The sequence below is a fragment of the Rhagoletis pomonella genome, unplaced genomic scaffold, assembly GCF_013731165.1.
Source record: "Rhagoletis pomonella isolate Grant_MI unplaced genomic scaffold, Rhpom_1.0 Rhpom_scaffold_00005, whole genome shotgun sequence".
Classification (NCBI taxonomy): Eukaryota; Metazoa; Arthropoda; class Insecta; order Diptera; family Tephritidae; genus Rhagoletis; species Rhagoletis pomonella.
Window position 1 is genome coordinate 73,314,724 of NW_023458559.1, and position 24,837 is coordinate 73,339,560.

General features: G+C 33.5%; 1 long non-coding RNA gene across 2 annotated transcripts in view; it reads left to right on the top strand.

The window, feature by feature from the left end:
• Window positions 1-23,634, top strand: part of LOC118739481 — a 51,794-nt gene extending 28,160 nt beyond the window's left edge. For both annotated transcript variants that reach the window (XR_004993025.1, XR_004993026.1), the window contains exon 3: window positions 23,332-23,634. This is a non-coding gene — a long non-coding RNA (uncharacterized LOC118739481). The remainder of the gene's footprint in view (window positions 1-23,331) is intronic.
• The last annotated feature ends 1,203 nt before the right edge of the window (window positions 23,635-24,837 follow it).

Sequence of the window (24,837 nt, forward strand, 5' to 3'; positions counted from 1 at the left end):
TAACCGCTGCATCAATTTATTCCAAACTTTGCACAGTTGTTGGCCTTGATACAGCATACTAAATGGCCGAAAATTTTAAAAATTGGACAATAACCACGCCCACTTCCCATATAACGGTAATTTTCAGAAATACGAATACTGCGATATTTTAGTAACTACTGAAGATTATTCACTCAAAATTGATATTTACAATAAGTTTTAGACGAAAAATAAGAATATTATAAATTTTTGGAAAATGGGCGTAGCCACGCCCAGTTATGTTTACATGTGTATATCTTGGTAACCGCTGCACCAATTTCTTCCAATCTTGGCACAGTTGTTAACCTTGGTATAACATACGAAATGGCCGAAAATTTTTAAAATATGACAATAATCCCATATAACGGTAATTTAGAGAAATACGAAATCTTCGATAAATCAGTAATTATTGAAGCTAATTTATTCAAAATTGATGCTTGCAACAATTCGTCACCAAGAAATACGTTAGGATACAATTTTGAAAAATGGGCGTGGCACCGCCCACTTATGATGACATATATGTATCTCGGTAACCGTTCTACCAATTTGTACCAAACTCGGTGTGGTTATTGTACTTGCCACATAGAAGCAAAACGTTGAAACTTATTGAAATCGAACTAAAATTACGGCCGCTTTTCATATAACAGTAAATTTCAGATATGCTTGAAACTTCAATATTTCGAAATTTAAGGACGCTAATTTACTCAAAATGGATACACCTCGGTTTACCATGTAGCGGTAGCTTTCGGAAAGGTGAAAAACATATATTTAATACTTGCGCCGGGTATTTAATGTTCGGCTCCGCCCGAACTTAGACTTTTTTACTTGTTCTTTTGTCTGATACCCATATTGATATACATACTTCAGTTAACTTATTCCCTTAGTAAAAGTGAATTTGATTTTTTAAACATGTGGCAACCCTTCTACGTGTCATTTAAAAGTAAAGCATTTTCAAAATCATTTCAATTGCTACCCATATTGTAATATCTAGTTCATTTAACTTATGAAATAACTTTATCAAAATTATTATTATTATTTATTGCACATCCACAGACCAGGCGATGTCATTTAACACCTCACTTTTGAAAAAAGAAAACGAACTAAATATGCATACCTATGTAATAAATGCCACAGGAACCCACATTTTTATACCCGAGCGCACTTGTGCACAAGGGTATTATAACTTTGTTCACATAACGGTTGTTTGTAACAGGCAAAACGAATCGAGATAGATATAGACAAATGTAAACATAAACGATCAGGATGAAAAGAGAAATCGATTAAGCGGTGACTGTCTGTCCGTCCGTCCGTCCGTCCGTCCGTCCGTCCGTCTGTCCGTCTGTGCACACGATAACTCGAGTAAAAATTAAGATATCTTAACGAAACTTGGTACGTGTACTTCTTTCGGGCGTAGGACGGATGGTATTGAAAATGGGCAAAATCGGACAATAACCACGCCTACCTCCCATATAACGGTAATTTTCAGAAATACGAAAACTGCGATATTTTAGTAACTACTGAAGATTATTAACTCAAAATTGATATTTACAATAATTTTTAGACGAAAAATAAGAATGTTATAAATTTTTGGAAAATGGGCGTAGCCACGCCCACTTATGGTTACATGTGCATATCTTGGCAACCGCTGCACCGATTTCTTCCAAACCTGGCACAGTTATTGGCCTTGGTACAGGATACCAAATGGCCGAAAAGTTTTAAAATCGGACAATAACCACGCCCACATCTCATATAACGGTAATTTGGAGAAATACGAAATCTTCGACAAATCAGTAAATATTAAAGCCAATTTATTCAAAACTGATGCTTGCAACAATTCCTTACCAGGAAATACGTCTATAATAAAATTTTGAAAAATGGGCGTGGCACCGCCCACTTATGATCACATATATGTATCTCGGTAACCGTTCTACCAATTTGTACCAAACTCGGTATTTTTATTGTGCTTGCTACATAAAAGCAAAACGATGAAAATTATTGAAATCGGACTAAAATTATGGCTTTTCATGTAACGGTAAATTTTAGAAATGCTTTAAACGTCAATATTTTGAAATTTAAGGACGCTAATTTACTCAAAATTGATACACCTGGGCTTACCATGTAGCGGTAGCTTTCGGAAAGGTGAAAATCATATATTTAATATTTGCGCCGGGTATTTAATGTTCGGCTCCGCCCGAACTTAGACTTTCTTACTTGTCAACTTTAAGCTACATTTACAGTGAAAGTATGAAAGTTATCAAAAAAAATTGCATTTTAGAATTTAGCGTCCTCAATTTACTATGAAGCGAATTCTATTTTTGCCCACATTTCATAAGGAAGGGAAGCACTGTGCAACGTGCCATTGAACATGAATGAAGCAACAAAACATGGTGACTACTGTAATCTTTCGAAAATTTACGTGACAGCTGGGAAGATAATGAAAATTATGACAATGCAATTAAATACAATATAAAGCATGTAATAAAACTATAAACTAGAAGATTAATTTATGAATAGAATAAGAATGTCGGAAAGGAAGGAGTAAGGAGGTCATGTTATTGAGCTGTTGTGTAAAGCTGTGTTGCACAGCTTAGGTATGGTAACCCTGCAGGGAAACCGCGAACTAGTGAATCACATTTCTAGTACTAGATCTATATCGCTAAAAACGCACCAGTCCGATAGTAACTAGATCCGCAGCAGTCTAAAATCAGCAAAATGTGGTATTTTAAAAAACTATTTTATTTCAATTTTTTCACAAGAGATCTACATATATCTAAGGTGACGAATTTAGAACTGGTTCGGAGCTATAGAAAAAGGGTTGCAGCGGGGGGCAATTGACGCTTCTTAGGGCATCGCCATATTAAATTCGCCAGTTGTTTGCAAGCAAAATGGATTTATCACGAACCAGTACTGGGTCTAAATGTACTAGAAGCGCACCAGTTCAGAACTATTTTTTTCCCCACAGGGAAAGTAATCGTGTGTTATCAACGCAATTTTACATAGACAAAGTGACGGTTTCTAGTTTTTTTCAAAATAATTTGTAGTAGGCTTTAGACCCCTAATCAGGAAGATCGAGCACGTTACTGCCCACACGCCATTTTACTACAATGCAATTTTGTTCACGTTTTACGAGATAAGGAAGTTCTTCACAAGGACTAAGTAAGCACTAGTAACTTACATTCTATTCTTGGAAATGTCAGAACATAGTACGTAGTCTATGAACTTCATAAGCAGGGCATAATTTTCGACAGATTTACTGGCATTATGACGAATTTGACTTTGATATCATTTAAATCCTAATGAAGACTTCATATATTACCTTCATTTTGGTTAACAGTTTTTCTTGCAGCTCACTTTGGCTGCTTGGTACTCACACTAAAGGAGGAATTTTGTTCGGCCTAGTCACCTCACCGAGGGTGAAATTCCAGCGATTAGTCATGTGCACCGGTTGTACTCCTCTTATATAAAAAAAAAACTGGTTTGTCTCTAAATTTACATTGCCTTCCGTGAGAATCGTATTAAGCCCTTCTTGTCGACATTTAAATCCAGTTCCACAATTGAAAAGTTATAAACTTCTTTTAATGAGCGCCACTCCCACCCAAGAAGTATTTCGCTTATCGAAGTAAGACATCTTACAGAAATTATGGCGGCTTTTTGGTCTTTAAATGCAGTTAACTTCGACCCATCATCTTTCATTCGTAATAAATGTTTGCTAACGACTAACTTCCAAATCAACGGGAAAAAAATAGGGAGGCATAGTGCCTCTACTTGCCACCCTTAAAATTACTGATGAAGGCCAGTCAATCATAACTGCCTGACAATTTTATAATATTGAAGGCACAAAAAAGTCGAGCACTTATCGCACAAATCTTAGCGGGAAAGTTTATCTATGTAGTTTCTTATGTCAGAACTGTCACTAATTGGGTTAAGGCCTTCCAAAAATCCAGAAATTCACGGATAGCAATACTGTTTTGGCTGCTGTTTGGAGCAAACTAAGTTTGAAAAATACTATCTGGTATCCGGTATTACTGTTATGGGATCCACAAGATGTTTAACACGTTATAAGGTCTTAAGGTCGTAACAATTTACAATAGTTTAAATATTTGTTGTTGTCTCGCATAGAAAAAGAAATTCAAAAAATACAACTATGGGTTCTGTGTTTCGGATGCGTACCAACATACTTAAGTATGTGTTGCTTAACTTAACTTTTTAAGATGTTTCCTTCGGACTTATCATTTTATGATACTACATATGTGATATGTTTTATAAACTCAATAAAATCAAGTAAGAGTTGCACTACTTACATGCATACATATTTATCTACATACTCGTAACCTTCAAGTTGCCTTATCACATTTTTTGTGGTACTTACCTTTACTGATTCACACAAACATTTTTAGTATAATTCTGTGTATTTTTTGCAAAATTTGTAGAATATTTTGTCTGGCACACATTATACATATGTACATGTGTATATGAGCCATTCTTTTTTATGTCGGACGGATTTCGTAAAAAAGATGATATCATGTCTCCGATTCGCTTAAAATTTCTTTTCTAGGTAAGATGAAGTCTCTACGATGAGCAAAATCCGAGATATAACTTTTTGAAGAAGTACGTGATTAAGTAGTCACAATCACGAAAAAATCCAAACTTTGACAGATCATATCTCCGAAGAAAAAAATTAAAAAAACATTTCATCGAATACGTGTTAGACAATTTCATGTAGAGAACCCATAAAAAATTTTGCAGCGAATCGAAAGTGTGACACCAAAATTGGCGTCCGATATGAAAAAGAATGCCTCATATACATATATACACATATTTGTGTTTGTTTTGAATATCTAAAAGCGTCTTACTTGTGTGTATTTTGAGCTTTATGAACGCAATCGTTCTTACTTGCCCAAATTTTTCTACCTTTTCAATCAACTGTTTACCTACACGGAGCTTCACTTTAATACTAAGCTCTCTTCTATGATGATAACTAAATAAAATTCCCCTTGGCTCTAAAAATTTAGGAATGTGTAAATATTTAATGTAAATAAACAAAAAAGGTACATACTTAGTTAAATACAAACATTTATGTATAGAAAAACAATTTCGGTTTGCAATTTTGACACAAACATTTTTTTTTGTTTTTCGATATTCTTCGTTATGAATATCATTTTGTCAGCTGTAGCTGTAATGGTTTTTCAAACGCTTTGCCAAGAAAAATATTAAACTCTAAATTACTTTTTTGCGAGGAAGAAGCATGGAAAACCTTAACACCGTCAGTGTGGAACTTTAATCGTACTTTTAAACTTGCTACCATCATGTACCGTTTCTTCCAGAAATAGCGTAAATTATTGCGTTGGGAGGCGACTAGACTCCAAGTCAGTTCAGCAACAATGCAGTAAATGAAGTAGCATCTACTTAGCCCGCCCCCTGCCGGGTCAACTAACCCCCAGCCACCATCAACAATTATAAATAAATCGATACAAGTAAATCCATGTACATAATCGATACTTTTCTCAATTTACCAAGTATTTTTGTAGTCGATACTTTTTACTGCGATCCAAGTAGGTATCGAAAAAAAGTACTTGTATCGGAAGCGCACAACTTATTATGCTTCAGCATCTTCTTTGAAAAGCAACCCATTAGAGGAGTTGGAAGATATGCGCAATACATTTCCGGGGCTATATAAGCAAGCCCGTCTATGTATATAGTGTTGCCGTTGTGCGACTAAAGGTGCAATTTGACCATTTTTAAGCGCCAATACACTTTGACCCGACTTTTCGAAAATTTTGCTTTTTTGACCCTTTTCCAAAATTATGTGCGACTTTTGCCCCTTTTCAGAGATTTTTTTTGGAAATGTTAACAGAACGATGCTATTAAAAAATATTTCCTCATGTAAGTACGAAAAAATGCGTCACTTAAAACTTTTAAGGGAAATGTAACTTTTATCGATTTACTTACTGCCATTCTGATAATGCGGTGTCCCTTTCAGTGAAGCGAAAAAGAGGATTGAGGATAATTCTCTGTAGGATCTTCTTCATGGTGTCCAAGTGACAAGGTAACTCTCCCGGTTTATAAAACAGCACTAGATTTTGTACTTTGCACATGTATGGCAAGCAACCCTGCTCTAAGCACCTCTGCTTTAGTTGTGCGAATAATTGTACGTAAAATAGTTAATTAAAAAATTTAATCTGCTTTAGTGCAACTGAATTTTCTCTTTAATATGATACCCACAATATTTTTCTAAATGGCACTGATTTTTTTGTTTAATAAAATATTTTGAAATATGTAATCATATTCTTCAAATTTCAAAGTCCTATTAAAAATAAATCCTGCCGCCAGAGAGAAAAACTAATAAGCCCAGTTTTATTGTTCCACAAGTTTCGCGAATATATTAACTTTTTATGTGTAAAATTGGTTGTAGCACTGTGTCATACATACATATGTATGTACATATGTATTGCTTAAAAACTTCTCGACATTTGTGTACTTTCAATTTAAAAGCTCATTGCGTGCTTTTACTTCTTAGCAACGCATTCAACACTTCCCTACTACACTATCAGGTTATTTATAGTCAATTTTATCTCTGTTTACGCATTTTGAGTATTGATTGTAGTACTTAATAGCAACACGCTTTATGCTTAAACTTCATTAAGTTCATTTATTTTTAGTTGTTAAGTTAATTAAAATGCATACATACATACATTTGTTTGTTTGTACTTATAAGTATACATATATATGCTTTTTATTATATTTTGTATGATTTTTGGACTCCGCGCTTAATTTGAAAGCATTAATGAAAATATATTAGTTATAGTTAATGGAAAGTGATGCTTAATGTCTTGTGATTCCGTAATTTTTTTAAAGTTTACTCGTTCTTTCTAACGCCAACTAATCTCTACCCATTACTTTTATACTATTCCAATAATTTTTTATAGACCTCATAATCGAAAATCACTTTTTACTATATTGCCTATTTTCTATAACCAGTAAAGAGACTCAAATTATATTACCATAAAATTTAGCATGGCCCAATACCATTTTAGCTGTTCTCAAATTTGTAAGGTCGGCGAACCTTGAAAAAATTTTAATACTTTGATAAGATAAATGTGTTTTTAAATAAATAACCGCCAATCTAAGGAAAATTTTTAAGGCAAGTTAAATTCCTTCACATACGAAATTGATTGCAAAATTAATAAGTGCACTCGTAATACAAAAATTTAACAATTACACAATGAGTAATATGTGTAGCTATATATATGTGAGGCTAAGAACTGCCTATCTACTCCTTACAGTCTACAAAAAAAAACGCTAGCTTACTATTTACAACCGTGATAAACGAAATAACACAAATTTCTAGAATAACTTACATAAGTGGTATAATAAATTAATGACATACATATCGCCGTTTAAGGCACAAAACCGCGTATCGTCATTCTGCAAAACCGCGTAACTGATATTTGCTGCCAAAAATTTGATTTGCTCCCACAACCTCTTGGCTCAATCCTTATCCATTCGTCCTGAAATATACTAGCTAGAAATACGATTGCTTTATAAAAAAGAGAACCATTTTGAAATATGAGTGTTTTTTACTCTCCAGAAAATAACTTATGCAACCTCACATACGCGGTTTTGCATAATCTTGTTACGCGGTTTTGCATTTTGTTGATACGCGGTTTTGTACTTTAAACAACGATATGTACATATATTAGCTGCAAGTTCCGAAAACATAAATTATAATAAACATAGAATAAGTTAGGCGAGTGCAAGCTTATAAAATAACAACAATAATAAATGTTTTCATGTTGTTTTTTTTTAAGCACAAAGTTAAACTGAAGGAGTGGCTGAAGAAAAATTTAACATAACATTTTAAGAACTGGCCTAATTTTTCCCACTAAACACTGGACATACATTTTTGATCACTTAGAAACTGGCCAAAAGTTTTTACTCGTTTCAAATGTCAATTTTTGGCTTTTCGACCACATAGTTGACAAATGGATATAATATTACGTTCACATGCCCATTTTTTAATGTTACGATTTCTATGTCAACTTCACACATTTCAACAGTCACTAGCTATTTTTTACCGACATTATTTTTTTATACGCTTTTCAATGATCAAAAATTCGGATCCAACTCATAGGGGACCGAAAGAAATAAACAAAAAAAGAAAGAAAATATTTTTTACCATCAAAAAAGTATACCAAAGTTTTTAATGACCAAAAAGTATGTCCAGTGCTCAAATAAGCAAAAATTTGTGTCCAAAAGTTACCAAAAGTTTTGGAAATTTTTAAAATTACCAAAAATAACCTTTCCTCTATGTTTCACAGATCGCTGGCAGAGTTTGCTGGCTTTATGGAACCAGGCACGATTAATGGCATCAAAAACGCAGGACTCGTCAATGAAACCCACTTATTGGCTCCAACAACCATCTATGTACATGTTGAGACGCCCTCCCTTGAGGTTTTTTTATTTTCTTTTTTCCCCAAAAACCCCAAAAATATACAATCGGGGAAACTTAGAAAATCGTTAGAATTAAAAAATGGTAAAGTAAATAATTGGGTATTACTTCTGGATACCTCCTGAAGAGAAAGAAAGTTTTCCGATCGAAAAATATGGATTTTCAAGAATGTTTGTATCATTTCTACGAAAAAGTGTTTTTTCCCTGTATAAAATACATGGAAAACCTCATGGCATTTGAGGCAGTCTACAATAATTTGAGTTATGAGTTTTTTTTCACACAAATTTATAAATTTGTAATGTACTCATTTTACTCAACTTCGGTGTGAAACAAATTCAGTACTCAAATTATTGTAGAGTGCACCCCCTAATACTATACTTAAATATTGCGCAATACTCAGAGCTACAATTGCGATTTTTTTTTTAATTTTTTTTATGGCATATTTTCAAAAACTAATTTTTTTTATAAAAAAAATTGTATGTGTATGTATCAAAATTCGTAAGAACCTCGGAGCAGATGTCAATTCTGTCTCAAGAAATAGTAGGTATTTCCTAGCTTCACCTGGTATATCGTTGATTTTACGAGCAGCGCAATAAGTCTTCCTTATTTAACAAAGCCCCAAATCCTACTACTGCACATCCCATAATAAATGTAAATATTTTTTTTTTAATTTTACATAAAGAAAATCAAAATGTAGTTCTTAGCTAAATAAACATATCGCCGATGTTTTTGCAAAACCGCCTATCTTACGGCACTCAAATTATACAGGAGAGCGAGAAAATGGTTTATTTTTTGAAGGCATTGCCTTGATAAGCAGTATTTTCTCTAGCTATTATTTTAAAAATCTGTTGTTTTAATAACGATTTAACGATTTTTATGCATAAATCTCGATGCCTGGAGTTCAGGGTTACCAAACCTCATTTTTGCCACAACGGCGATTTAGGCGGTTTTGCAACTGGTCGATGGGCGGTTTTGCAAAAACATCGACGATATATAAAATCAAATTTTCAATTTACTTACATACATGTACGTTTCTTCTGCATTGACCATCGCCCTTTGCAAGCTACCTTTTTCTTATTATTTCTGATTATTAAGCGCCATATACCTTAGTAGGTAGAGTGTGTTTATTTGCATTCATAGATATATGTACATACATATATACATATGTGCATATGTATGTATGCGCGAAGACGATTCACCAACGAACGGCGAGTAAAAAACGATTGTACGATTCAACGACGCTTTACCTTCTCCTTAAAACACGATTTTCTCCGCAACGCCACTGCGCAACAATTACATTTTTATAGTTTTTTCTATTTAGGCACTAATTTCCTGAATATATTGCATTCTATGCAGTTTTTACTTTTTATTTACACTTTTTTCTTTACCTTTTTCTTATTGCATATGAGCACAGCTTGGGCTACAGGGCATGAATGGGCATGCACCAGACTTTTGCATTACATATCTATACATACATATCTATTTTATTTCTTAACCACTTGTATTTTTCACTAATTTCATTACAACACTTAATTATGTTAAACGACGCGCTATTTTTTATTTTATGTACATACACTAATTTACACCACTTTCACAGAACTACTATCGACCTCCCCGACTTACCGACCGTGAACCGAGAACCGAGCACATCAAACACCAAATTATGACTGAGTGGGAGTGAAAGATATATGCGTAAATAGATCAAGGCAGTGATGATAAGTGGAAGATCATCTTTTATATGGGGCGTTGCATACCAAAACGGACGGGGTTCACACTTCATGTGTTTGATTTGTTTCAAATTTTTAGGGTTGATGCATAAACATCTTGTCCTATAGATGTACATATGTATATATAAAAATGTTGTGTTCGTATGTCACGGTCATCAAAACTCGAGAACGGCTAAACCGATTTGAATAATTTTTTTGAAGTGAAACTTCTTTAGCGGCGGTTGGTTGGTTTGGAGTAAATTGGCAAATTCAACGGAAATTGCACACGGAAATGGTGCAACGGAAATGGTCGGGGCTGAAACAAGTGCTTCTTGTGTGTATGCGTATGGTGTTAATTTAGCAAAAAATTTCTAGCAAAAGGTTAAGGAATACCACTTAGAAAAAGACCAATACACGAACGAAAGTAAAGGTGAGTACATACATAGATAAAGAAAACGATAAAGGCAAAGGTAAAAATAAAAAACAAAAACAAAGATGCGTAAAAATAAAAGCAAAAATGAAGACCAAGGTAAATTTAAACACTTTACTTATATATAAGGGCAAAGGTGAAGGGGAATATGTAGATGAAGAAAATGGTAAACATAAAAGTACAGACAAAGAGGGGGATACGGATACCGATAAAAGTAAAGATGAAGGTAGGGGAAGTAAGATTAAAATAAAGGTAAATAAAGAGGAAAGGATATAGAGAGAGACACATAGAACTATTTTGGGATTATAGCGATTTTCGGGATTCTCGGGAAGATGCAAATGATAATGGGCGACCTTCTTCTTGGATGCGCCAGGAGAAACTAGGAAAACATTCCTTATCCGATTGATTCTGGCAACGGCTCGATCAAAAGAATTACAAATTTACAAATTTTTTAAATTGTTTTTAGATTTTAAATTAAATTTTAGAATAATAAAGTGCAAGTTTTAAGCTACTTCGAAATGGCGTTCATTAAAACTTGCATTTTATTGTACTCAAACTTAATGGCCTACAAAACTGCATACTCAAAAAAAATTTTAAAAATTTTAAATTTGTAATGTACTAATTTTACTCAACTTCGGTGTAAAAAAAATTCATAACTCAAATTATTGTAGAGTGCGCCGCCTAATACCACACTTAAATATTGCGTAATACTTAGTGATTTTTATACCCGAGCGCACTTGTGCACAAGGGTATATTAATTTTGTTCACATAACGGTTGTTTGTAACAGCCAAAACGAATCGAGATAGATATAGACAAATGTATACATAAATGATCAGGATGAAAAAAGAAATCGATTAAGCCATGTCTGTCTGTCCGTCCGTCTGTCCGTCTGTCCGTGTACACGATAACTCGAGCAAAAATTGAGATATCTCAACGAAATTTGGTATGTACGTTTCCCTTAATCCAAGGTAGGTTGGTATTGAAAATGGGCGAAATCGGACTTTAACCACGCCCACTTCCCATATAACGGTAATTTCCAGAAATACGAAAACTGCGATATTTTAGTAACTACTGAAGATAATTCACTCAAAATTGATATTTATAATATTTTTTAGACGAAAAATAAGAATATTATAAATTTTTGGAAAATGGGCGTAGCCACGCCCACTTATGGTTACATGTGTATATCTTGGTAACCGCTGCACCAATTTCTTCCAAACTTGGCACAGTTGTTGGCCTTCGCATAGCATACCAAATGGCCGAAAATTTTTAAAATCGCTCAATAACCCCGCCTACTTCCCATATAACGGTAATTTTCAGAAATACGAAAACTGCGATATTTTAGTAACTACTGGAGATTATTCACTCAAAATTGATATTTCTAATAAGTTTTAGACGAAAAATAAGAATATTATAAATTTTTGGAAAATGGGCGTAGCCACGCCCACTTATGGTTACATGTGTATATCTTGGTAACCGCTGCACCAATTTCTTCCAAACTTGGCACAGTTGTTGGCCTTGGTACAGCATAAAAAACCGCCGAAACTTTTTAAAATCGGACAATAACCACGCCCACATCCCATATAACGGTAATTTAGAGAAATACAAAATCTTCGATAAATCATTAAATATTGAAGCTAATTTATTCAAAATTGATGCTTGCAACAATTCTTTACCAAGAAATACGTTTATGGTAAAATTTTGGAAAATGGGCGTGGCACCGCCCACTTATGATCACATATAAGTATATCGGTAACCGTTCTACCAATTTGTACCAAACTCGGTATGGTTATTGTACTTGCCACGTGTAAGCAAAACATTGAAAATTATTGAAATCGGACTAAAATAACGGCCGATTCTCATATAACGGTAAATTTAAGAAATGCTTGACACTTCAATATTTCGAAATTGAAGGACGCTAATTTACCCAAAATTGATACACCTCGGCTTACCATCTAGCGGAAGGTTTCGGAAGGGTGAAAAAACATATATTTAATACTTGCGCCGGGTATTTAATGTTCGGCTCCGCCCGAACTTAGACTTTCTTACTTGTTTAGTTTTTTTTTAGATGGACTATTTTTAAAAACCTGGGTTCAAGCCCTAATCAAAGCAACATCGCATCACATATAGAAAAAAGTTTTTTCTTAACAGCGGTCGTCCCTCGGCAGGCAATGGCAAATCTCCGAGTGTATTGCTGTCTTGAAAAACAGCTTCTCATAAAAATACAATCGCCGTTCGGAGTCGGCGTAAAACTTTAGGTCCCTCCGGTTTGTGTGACAACATCAAGGCGCACGCCACAAGTCGGAGGAGAGGCTCGGCCAAACACTAACATATGTGTAAGCGCCAATCTATTATTAATATTATTATTTTTAAAAACTATTTTTTTTTTCAAAAAATTGGTATGTGAAAAATTTTTCAAGAAAATTTTTTTTTTTAATATTTCTTTTCATAAAGAATTTTGATGTGTGTATGTGTGATTTTGTTTCAAATTTATTCCTCGTCCCGTTCACGAGACATTTGGAAAACTATTAAATCGATTTGGTTTTATTTTTGTGCTGCAAAGTTTTTAAAAATTTATTAATCAAGCTCAAGTTTCATATTTATTTATTATTTCTGTTTATGCATCAACCCTAAAAATTTGAAACCAATCAAACACGTGAAGTGTGAACCCCGTCCGTTTTGGTGTGGAAAGCCCCATATATACATTTTTAACAAAAAAATGCGTTTTTTTCATTTAGAAAAATCCTAGGGGTGAGAGCTTAACATTTGAAACTTTTTTTCCTGGCATGTGTTTTTAGACCACCCTATTGTATATGCAGGTATTGTATGAATTTCGGCTATATTTCGAAAGCTGCTCTATTTTTTTTTAAATTTGCCTTCATATGCGGACTCAGGAAAAATATTTCCATGGGAAATGATAGTCAATTGACCAAATTGATCAAAATTAGTGCACATTTTTTTTATTTAGTACTAAGTTATTATCAGTCTGTTAAATTAGATATTAACATACAAATGTCAAGAAGCCTGGTGTAGCAAATGCGGAACGAAATGTAATTATAATTAACTTTTGCATTCCATTTTTTTATTGAGCTGCTGGTAGCAACAAACCCATTAAAAACTGCTGAATAGAAAGTACAAAGTACAGTTTACAGTGTAAACTGTGAGTTAGCGAAAGGGGCTCGGTTATAAAATGGTTATTTGGATGATCGTCGTTCACCTTTACAAGGTTTAAAAATTCAGCTCAGTAATTTAGTCAGCATTCAGTTAAGTTACTCTCAACAATATATGCATGTATGTATGTATGTATGTATATTCAGAAAGGGCAGATGACCTAATAACAATTAAAAATTTACTCGAACAAGTTCTTAATTTCCTCTTCAATTTGTAACTTTAGTGTGTTTATATTAGGCGAACTGCCAGGTAGCTTTTAATACTGCTAAATTTATAATTAGCCTTTTGATGACTCATATTCAACACTGGGTGCTTACTTACTTGTGCCACATGCTCACACATCTATGTTTCTGTAGCGTTTTTTTCACCTATGCTCTTAAGCATTCATACATTGATACAAGTAAGTAGTATGTATGAACATATAAATATTCCTCATCTACTAATCTTGTGATTTATATACAAATTAGTTAGCCAATTTAGCGCGTAACCAACAAAAAGCCATAGGCAAAAGAAAGAAACGAAGATAATTATAAACAAGTATAACTACAAGCATTTTGGCCACCCAACGTCAACACATCAATTTTCTTAATTGAGCGGTTTTTAACCTCGGCGACAAGCATATTAAACACAACAAAAACAAATATGAAAAGCAGGAATTAGCGTGATTCATTATGAGTGTGTAAATATGCGAAACAGAATTATTAGTTGTCTTTATCACTTTAAAATGTTATTAACTAGTTTAAGCTTGCCTCTTTGTCTTACATATAAAGCACAGACCCTGCCGAGAGTGCAGGTAATAAGAAAAAATAAAAGATTGTACATTATTTTTACCACGAAAACCGAACTATTTTTACCTTTGTTTGTCTTAAGCAAAAATAAAATAAAAGCAAAAAAAAGTAATTTTTCACTAAAATTGCTTTCGAGAGTTCGGAATACACCCACCAAAATCCCAAAAGATTAAAAAGAAAAATCGTGGCAGCACTAAATGATATTAGCACCACCTTTGGGTCCCGGGACATAGAGATATTTCCGGGAAAGGGAAACTCATGGCAACCTGCAAATTAATGATTAGTTATATTATTACCCAAGAGGCCAATAGGTCATGGTTAGATGAGGGCACTTGCAGAATACCTAGGCTACTCTGACCGGGAATTTATAAGAAAAAAACGGAAGAACTGTTCAACCTCCCAAGAGAGGATAGTTCAAATGTCCTCTTCGAGATTATGAGTATTCTCTCTTTAATTTTGCGGAAGTTGCAGAGATCAGATCAGGTTTAGGTAAACAATTCTTTAACTTTCTCACGGAACTATCAGGGGTAGGAATAAAAGCATTACATATAGCCAATGAGGTTTCTATGTTTCACAGTGGTATCACAATGGACCTGCAGTGTCTAAGTGAGTTGGTCTTAGGTAGTGACTGCCACATTACCTTACCTAATCTAGGAATACCGAGAAATCCCGGGAAAATCAGAAAAGTTACGAAAAATGTTGAACGGTGCCAAAAAATATAAGTAAAAGAAATCAAAAAGCCCCGTGAAAGTCTGGAAAAATAAAATACGGGCAATCGCGATAGTATCCCAAGAAAAACTCGAAAATTCTCAAACAATCCAAGAAGTTACGAGGTCCTTCATTCTTTTTCTTTTAACAGTAAATTAGGTATCCATTGATAAGGAAATTAACTAAGTGTTCAGCGCAAAAGTAGTTTGAATGATGGAGTCAAAATTTGTCTCGTAAGGGCTTGATGAAGTAGATTCGAAGGTCGCCTATGCCAAACAAAAGCTGTTCGGCGCGAAAATAATGTGAAGTTTTTGGTCGCAGTCAGTCCAATTGAAGCGCAATCAAAAGTGCCTTCATGAATTTCGATTTCAAGGATATTTTTTATTCGTCTTTTTTGCCGCTAAACACCAACAAGTCTTCACAAATTGCTTCTCTCTTTTGCGAAATTGTATGCATATACATATGTACAATAGGGTGCATCACTCTCCAAAAAATAAGGTTTTGTTTTTCCAACGGAAATATTGAGTCCATTATATTTAAATTTATTTTATATTTTTCAGAAAAATACTAAGATTTACGTGAGTTGCACCGATTTGGAAATGCCTGCAAAAAAAATATTTTTCTCAAAAAATCACCTCGTATGATAAAAGAGTTTAAGTTAAAGGGTCTGCGTAAAAATTTAAAAAAAATTTATCAACAGCTAAATAATATTAGAGTTCTTGTAGTATTATCAAATGGGCTCAGCTCTCGTAAATCTTAGTACGTTCCTGAACTATTTTGGCGACAGCTTTAAAACTTTATGTATCTTATAATTCCGGAGGAAAACCCGCAAATTCCCTTTTTTTGGACACCCTAATGTACATATGAGTGTTTTAGTTGACACCTGGATTTTCACAAAGCAACCTTGCTAAAGGATATTAATTAATCATAAAGTTGTGAGATTCTTATTTGTAAATACGTCCTTTTGTGAGCATAAAACAACAAATTCAAAATGCTGTATACTTGAGTAAATAAAACTTTGTTCCAGCTTTCTTTAATCCGCATTCAGCCTTTTGTTTATGGCACATTCCAGTAATACTTATTGACACACACACACACACATACAGCTCATCTCTTTATCGTAATAATTTTACATGATACATATGTATGAACAATAGGGTGGTCCTTAAAAATATCAACATCTAAATTTTGTTTGTTCGACGTACAAAATAAAGGCACCTACAAAAAATTTAAAATTTAAAAAAAATATTAGGGGTGTCGCTACCAGGTTTCGAAAAAATTTAATTTTTTTAAATAAAAAAAAAGACGACAAAGCTGTCACTTGAAATCTGATAATATAGAGTTATTATTGTAATACCAATTCATAAACTCGCTTACTTATAGTTCGCCAAAGACAATTGTCGAATGTTTGCTATTTTTGGTGATAAAGTTTTTTCAAAGCCTGTTAGCGTCCCTAAATATTGCTTTTTATAATTTTTAAATTTTCATGGATAACTTTATTTTGTACGCAGAAAAAATAAAGGCATGTCCCATGATGCTGACATTTTTTAGGGGCCACCCTAATGTACATACATACATACATATACATATATGCTTTTTTAACTTATTCTCTCTGCCAAACTTTCGCGACTTCTTCACTTCACTTTTTCCTCGCCACTGTTGTCGTACCGCCTATTAAAGTATGGCGACTTTGTCACTAGCTAGTATTGTGAACATCAAGAGAGTTATTAATTTTGCTGTCATCGCTGTTATTTGGAAGTACTTTCATCGTTGTCTTCTTTTGCGGTATTTACGTTCATTTTTCTTCATGCATGTTTGTATGTAACTACTTTTCGCTGCCATCAAAATCTGTAAGCTGAAATCTTATGACATCTTAATTGGCCATAAAATCTAGTGAGTTAATAATATTATTTATTAAAGAGTGAGCATTAAATTTTATATGAACGATTTTAAGGTACATATTATTTTCAAAGGATACAGCTGAAGCTGTGCCCCAATTGATTAGGACTTCTGTCAACCCTTTTGTGGTCTACAGATACCTGAGCAAACTGTTGATGGAAAAGGGACTTGGAAACTCCGAAATTATCTAAAATTTTCATGCTGCATAACTCTAGAAGAATTTAAGGGGCGTGGCATCTCCCACAATTATAGATGTTAACGCGATGGAACTGTGGAGCCATTTTAAGCATAGAGGGACTGGTATCTTTCATATCATCATAACAAAGTCTACCGTGCAGCCAAGATTATTTAATTCCATATTTTTAAATGTGTATGAGCAAATCTCATGAGCTGTTTTTTTAGTGTCACTCAGAAAAAAAATGCTAAAGTATACTTCTTGCATTTATTTCAATCAACGGAGTTCCAGAAAGAAGTGCAATAAAAAATAAATCAAGTATTTGACCAATTTTATCCTTATTTTAAAGGTTTAGAAAGGTTAAAAAGTTCGGAAATTCAAAATTTCTTCATTGTCACTCGAAAAATGTATAACTTTGGGAAGTTTTCAAATTTAATGTTCACATTAGAGGCAATGGACGTTGGCATCAAATACAACATATCTGTGAAGTTTCAAGAGTGTACCACGAAATTAAAAATATGACAGAATATCCGTCGCAGCTATTTTGTAATTTTTGAAAATTTAATTTTTTTTCTCCATTTCAATATTTTAAAATACCTCAAAGTGTTAAAATAAACGGATAAATGGTGAATGGTCTTTAAAATTTTTATTGGCACACTCAAAGTTCATTCTAAAAGTGTTACATACATGAAGAAAGTAATATATACGTGCAAAGGAATATAAGTCAGGCGTGCGAGTAAACATGTTAGATGACTGCCTATGGTGCTACGGGGCGTATACGTTACATACGCAACTACGAGTACATACTTAGTACATGAGGATGAGTGGTTATTTTTTTACTTTTTTTGGGGTATAACTATTTTAAGTTTTAATTTAATTACAATTTCGCGATGGAATCTTGTTCTTTATACAAAACTGAAGATAATGCATTCTCGAAGATAGGCGTACCACCATTTTCGATCAAAAACACATTTTTGTCGGAATATGTAACAACACGTGAGATTTGCTCATATACACATGCTTCGGATCAGGTCACGTAACATAATAAGTAAGACACCAAACAAAAGTGGCAGATGGCTTTATTGAATTGAATATGGAGTGTCTTCCCATAATTTTACTTTATTTTATTTAATACAATATAGTGTTTATTAAAAAGTTGTTATCAATATTAAAGTGTTATTGCGAATTGCGGAAGTACTCTATTAATGATAATGATACGTGTAAATATATTTTTATCACTCTCACAAATGCAGTACTTGAAATACGTAAGCACTTAAGGGTTTTCAAGTATTCATTCTACATTTACTAAAAAGCTAACAGCCCCTTCAGATGATCATTATTTATCATGTACATACTTGCGAATTCCTCGATTTTCGGTCGAATCTGTGAGTCCCCCTGTTTATTAGAGTATATACTAAAAGTTAACTCGTTACAGGTAGAAAGTAACAATCAAGTATTTTTAGCTCGTGACAAAAGTGTGTCTCCACATCATTTGATATCGTAGAACGAAGCTCCGATAGCGATTTAAATATGTTTATACTTTTACACTGCACGCTCCTAACATCTAAAATCCTGGTATTTTATTGCTTACCAGTATAATCCCATACGAAATACATGGTTGTATAATTGCACCAAATCTCTGTTGATGAGGTTTAAAAAACTAGATATGATTTTTAGGATTTAAAAAAAAATTTGGTGATTCAAAAACCAGACATAAAATATTGGCCATTTATTTTGTGAACACATATCTATATAAAAGTTTTCCCATTTAAAATCTGAAGTGAAAATAAATTTTTGATAATTTAAAAACGGGACATAAATCATTATTCATATAGAAACGTATAAATTTTGTATTCCTTAAAAATTGCAGATAAATATTTCGTGGGTAAAAATATTTTCATACATTGTTTGTATCAAATTAAACATAAATTGTTGGTGATTTGAAATCCGCCAGTCTCAATAACCAAAAATTCAAAATGCATGTCCAATTTTAGAATGCCCATTAATTTATGTTCAATTTTCAATTGTATAAAAACGTCGAATTTCTGAATGATCCATATAAAATTCTTACAAGTGCCACTGTAGTAAGGTTTTTTTTTAGCTTGGAGTTGTGTCGTTATAGCTGTAAACCGTATGTACATTTTCTTGCCTTTGAAAACTGGATATAAGTACTCGTATATCGTTATTTAAAATCTGAGCAAACATTTTTAGTAACTCGAAAACTTTACATAAATTTCCACATCATAAAAACCGGATATAAATGTTTAGCCATATCAAAATTGGACATAAAAATTTACTGTGGTGTCGCTTATAAAAGGTGCATTCATTCACGTCTATTTAAAAAAAGTCCAATAAGTGATGTCCAATTTTGTATATAAAAAAATTATGTCCAATTTTTATATATCTATCTATATACATATCTATCAACTTTTTAAATAACCAAAAATGTAAAAATCCATGTCCCATTTCAAAATGTCCAAAAATTAATTTCAAATTTGAAATTGCCATTAATGTAGGTTTTTTAATTACCAAAATCGTGTACAATTTAAATGCTCAAAAATGCATGTCTAATTTTTATATGACCAAAACATTATGTCTACTTTTTACCTTACATTTCCAGTGACCAAAAGTATATGTCCAGTTGGAAATTACCAAATGTTTATGTCTAAATTTTAAATGACCGAATCTTATGTCCTATTTTTAGATGACCAAATATGCATGCCCAGTTTTAAATTTAAGTAGTTATAAATAGGTTTAAAGTTATGTACGTATGCATGTATATATGTACATAAGTACTTTCTGTCCATACTCTCTAACTCATCATTGATTTTATGTTTGTATAAGTATAATTACACTCAAATCGCAGATAACAAACACCAGAAGTAGTAAAACAAGGTAGAATTGTCGTCTGGCAAAAAATTCGCCCACAAATAATTTGCTAGTTTTTATGACTTAATCTAAATTTCGTTGTGAAATAAACAATGCGATAAGGTCTTGGGTACAATGTGGTAATCTTTATTGAACCAAATACAACATTAATTGTTTATAGAATTTCGCAATAATTTTGCAGACACATCAGTTAAACGTGAAATGTGAAGGGACAGGTAACTCCGCCAAATAAATAGTACTATGCTGTATTACTCTCAAAGATATTGCGTCAGGCTGGGGTTTTTGCAAAACTCTTTACTTAATGTAGAACCTAGTTACGTCACTTGAAAGATTAAGCTCACTTGCTCTGTGTTGAAAAAGCACGGAGGGAGAACAGGTAATTTTTAATTTATAAGATTTTATGAAAGAACTACTAATTTTTAGTATTTTTTTGTTAGCCCGTTATAATGAAGAATTGTGTATGTTTTTAAATTGAATTTTACATATTCCTTTGCTCTTAGTACCGCGAATTACTTCTTATACTCCCAATCCTTGAGCTTATACTTTTATTACCTATTTGACATTCATAAAAAATCCTTTTTCTCACATTTTAATACTTTTCGTCCATTTCCTTAGCTGTTTATTGCTTTAGTTCTTTTAAGTTAATTTTTCTCTCTGTTTAATTTTCTCGTCACCTCATTATTTTTCCTTCATCGCCTTTTCACAATGGTGACATTTATTATTTTTATTAGCTGTTCAGCCAATTATACTGTCACTCATTATTATAGTTTAATTAAAACTTCTACTAGGCGTTATGGCTCGTCTTCTGCTTATTAAATATTTTGCTTGTTTTTCATTTCACGCTCTTTGGTTATCATATTATGGCAATCAATGAGGATGAAATTATTATAAATAGCTGCAGTTACTAGGTTGGAGAGGTGAGAGAAGATGGTGATTTTTAAGTGACTGACTAGAAAATATCTCGAAATAAAATATCTGTATAAGTGCGTTATTTAGATAAAAAAACACACCAAAGTGAATGCATTTCCGAGGATCCCTCCTTCAGACTTACCATGCCAAGGGCCAATCCAGGTGACTAGAACAGGCAGTGTCTTCCAGGCAGAGGTCACAGTCCTTTAAAACGATGTGGTGACTTTAGGGACTGAACATTTGGGAGTGGATAGTATGAAACAAAAGCCTTTAAGTCTTTCTTTCACAGAAGAACCAGCTTTACCTCATTTTTGCTCTAAAACAAAGTGCCTTGTTGAGGCTGTGATAAATCATGTAGAGGACTGTGCTCGACGGCTTCCAGAGTGGCCAGAGTCAAAGCTTTATTTCGGCGGGCTAAGGAAAATATTACGCGTTCTTTAAATTAAAATAAAATCTCTAAATCAACATGGCTTGTGCCTAAAAAATATACGACACTCTGCGTTCTGCAGTTCTGCGTAAGAGTACCTGTGATAATCCTTATTTTCTATTTAAGGAAGTTATTTAATAAAAAGCCTTCACGTCTTCAGATAATCTCATCCCGGAACTAGAGCTGCTGGCCACAGTGCCATTTGGCTTCTCAGAGTCGCCTATACATCACTGAATAGTTCTCGCCTGGTTATGCCCTGTCAAAATGGAGTTACTCCAGGTTCTATTTTAAATTTCTTCTCGAAAACAACTACCTTTTCCATAGACTAGTCGGAGCTGGAATTATACCTTGTGCATGATCCCAGATGATAAAACCTTTCCAAGGCAGTTTCTTATGAACTCTTTGAGGGTATGCTTGGCTTTTCGAGGGTATTTTAGCCCTTAAAAACTTCACATAAAATTCAATAGCCGTTCGGAGGCGGCGTCAAACTGTAGGTCTCTTTATTTTGTGTAAGAACATCAGGACGCACAGCACAAATTGGTGGAGAAGCTCCGCCAAACAGTTAGCAAAAGTGTAAGCGCAAAAATATTATTAGGGGTATTCACGATCCGATGGATACTATCTACCATGGTGCATAGATAGCATAAATAATATGATTGCCTAATTTTTTTGTTGTTTGATGTGAATACCCCTATTATTATTATCAGCATGGTACATAGATAGCATAAATAGCATGATTGGATAATTTTGTTGTTGCTTCATTTATTCACCGGATCGAGAATACCCCTATTATAATTATTATGCTTGACTTTCTGCTCTATCTTAAGATGTATGTAGTGCTGCGAGCTAGAGAAAAATCTCCAGTGCTTTCATACCTCTGAGTATGGTCAACATGAATTTTCTACAGCAATTTGGAGTCCAGGCTTATACCAAGATACTTCAACTGAAAGATTTATTCCGCAGATCTGGAAGAGTTGTTTTCGTAGTAGTAGCTAGTATATGTAACCGGAATTGCCAACACCTACATATAGTTGCAAAGACTATCTATACAAGTTCGTCCACTTCTTGGCTCCACAGGTGATAGTATATCTCCATGTGGGTATCCCTTTGGTGTTTAAAACTGCTCCCCATGCCGCATCAAGTTCTCAAAAGTTATATACATACAATAACGATTATCAGCATAAAAATCGCTGGACTATAGATTTTGAATAAGATGCTATCCAATTGCCAGGTGGAACTTATCCTAGCTTCTGACATATGTATTTTGCCTACTTCTTCTAATTAGAGAATGCTGTGCTAATGGCCTGGCTGGTGAGCCCGTCAATGTCAATTAATTAATTATTCAGCAGCTTGTTGACTGTAATATGGAAAAAAAATATATGAAAATTATATCGACGGCTGAGTGGAGGATCGACCTACCTCGGCACCTGGCTCGAAAACGCCCTATCTCAGAAAACTTTTTAAGAACGCCGTATTTCAGAATTTGATTGAAGAATGCCCTAAACAGAACTTGGTTCAAAATCACCCTCAACTGAAAATATATTGAAAATATGTTGAAATAAAATAAAAAAATTCAATAAAATTCTCAGATAGAGCGTTTTCGAACGGGCTGCCGAAATAGGTCGATCTTCCACTCAGCCGTCCTAAGTCTGTATTTCTAAGTTATTTTCTTCTGTACCAATTCCTATTATTAAGTTGTTTTGCAAATACGTCTCATTTTAATTTAATATCATCTTTCTTCTTTCTTTTCTACTTTCTCAGGTGAGTTTACACCATAAAAGATTGCACCAACGACATTCCTTTGGACAAAGGCAAATCCAACCAGATAGCAGTGAAGTATTTAAAAGATAAATAACCGCTTAGCTAAGCGCTTAACTACATAAGCGCCTAAGCATCTAAGCATTGGTGTGTGTCTGGCATGAGTGGAGCGTTTAAATGCTTACGGCCTGACACGCTACTAAGTGGCGCACTTCAGACGTTGCCAACAAAACTGACACTTCAGAGCGAAAAAAATTCTAAAGATAACCCCGAAGGAGTGAAAAAGAAGAAAAAGAAAATTTAAGTTATAAATGCAAGTATTAAGTAAAAAAATGTTCTAAAACTGTATAAAACTAAATAAATATAAATGTGTAGGTGAATTGCAAAAATTTTTTTTATAAATAAAAGTCAGGTGCGAAGAAATGTTCATCACCTTCGTGCGTTGGTTGCACGCCTTCCGCAGCATCCCTCCACCAGGCTTAGTATTTTCTAAGCCAACTGCTAACACGATTAGCATACATATAATGTATACATAAGTATAAGTATTTGTGTATGTGCCTTTTCTTATCTATATATGGACATGTGTGTGAAGGTCTTCTACGTCTATGACTGCGGTAGTGTGGTGTTTTGTGATATCATTTTAATAATACCTAACAATAATCTGTGGTAAATATTTGTCCTAGCACATTCCAAGCATTTTATTGTAGCACTTTTTTATAGCGTCGACTTTATTTTTATTTTATTCGTACTTGTTTAATCATTTGTTTGCTTAACTTTGAAAACACTTAGCTGCTGTTTGTTAAGTTCTTAGCGAAACAAAAAGAAAAAAATAATAATATTAAAAAAGTAAAATCTTTTAAACTTAAAATGTGGCAGTAATAAGATGTTTAGTAAAAAAGTAGTAGCGTCATTTAAATTTTTTGGTACCATTTTCGAACACTTAAAGCGCTTAGATGACACTTTGAGATATATTTTTGCATAGAGATATCAAAGGAGAATAAAAAAGCTACTTTATGGTGGACTCGCTTAAATATTTTTATATATGTATTAAAGAGCAGAAAGCACTCGTTTCATTTACGTACATATATAATATACATACACAGATATCTACACCTTTCAAACTCAAATACTTAGGTTTACCTCCGCTTGAAACCAGCAAAATCGGAGCGCTACAACACATACACTTGTGGTCATCTGATTAAGTCAAGTGACATTTTGACCAGTTTTGGCTACTTTTATTTTATTTTTTTAATGTTTATGATTTTCTTATAACAGTCTAGCACGTTAAGTAACCAGTACAATATAAATCCACATATCAATCTTCGTACAAAAATTACAAAAATTACAAAAATTCAACAAACTTAATCTTGTTATTTAGAATTTAAAAAAAGATTGTATGTATGCGGTTTTATATCTAATGAAATTTTAGTAGGTTAAAGTGCAAATTTCAAGACTAGAGAATCGTGTTGATTTTTTTTAATTTTTTTTCTTTCGCTAACGCACAGGTCA